This window comes from Labeo rohita, chromosome 18 (assembly GCF_022985175.1).
Source record: "Labeo rohita strain BAU-BD-2019 chromosome 18, IGBB_LRoh.1.0, whole genome shotgun sequence".
In the NCBI taxonomy this organism is placed as follows: Eukaryota; Metazoa; Chordata; class Actinopteri; order Cypriniformes; family Cyprinidae; genus Labeo; species Labeo rohita.
In genome coordinates, this window is record NC_066886.1 from 29,902,128 (window position 1) to 29,902,748 (window position 621).

Sequence of the window (621 nt, forward strand, 5' to 3'; positions counted from 1 at the left end):
AATGTCTTTGTATGCCTGTATAGTTGATGTTGCAATCATGGCTTTTATCAAGGACAACCTGTGGTGTGCATTGTTCTTATGAGATGTTACGATATATATTTTTAAGTTTGTTCTCTGCTTTTATTTTCTATTTTTCCCTCTTCCTGTGACAGTATTTCTGTATGTGACTTTCACTATGCACCTAAATGGCTCCAATCTTGGACCTTGTCATTGCCTGCTTGATTGTGGAAATGGTTGTAGGGGTGAGGGGAAAATAATACAAAGTTCATATATTAGAAGTGAAATATGATTGAATCCAGTGGAAAATGGCTTCTTGGTTACAGGTGGGAAACACATCAATAAATTCACTACTTCCATGTTGGTGTCATTTTTTGTCATCTTTGTTCTACTTATTCTTATGCCAACACAAGAAATGTGAGACCCTGGACCACAAAATGCATTGTTTGCATTCATTGATTTTTCTTTTATGCCAAAAATCATTACCCTGATAGCACACATACATCTCAGAGACATCTATTTGACGTCTGCGTTTACATAGCTCATCTGCAATACGTCTATTGGACGTTTCCTGTAAGATGTTAAATAGACATCTATTAGATGTCTTTAAGATGATTTAGAATG

At 35.6% G+C, this 621-nt stretch overlaps 1 protein-coding gene across 5 annotated transcripts in view; it reads left to right on the forward strand.

Annotated features, from left to right (window-relative positions):
- aplp2 (amyloid beta (A4) precursor-like protein 2) overlaps positions 1 to 356 on the forward strand; it is a 101,163-nt gene extending 100,807 nt beyond the window's left edge. For all 5 annotated transcript variants that reach the window (XM_051135748.1, XM_051135750.1, XM_051135746.1 and 2 more), the window contains one exon: positions 1 to 356. This exon is cut by the window's left edge and continues 1,430 nt beyond it. The gene's annotated coding sequence lies outside the window, so the exon portion shown is untranslated.
- Positions 357 to 621: the final 265 nt, after the last annotated feature.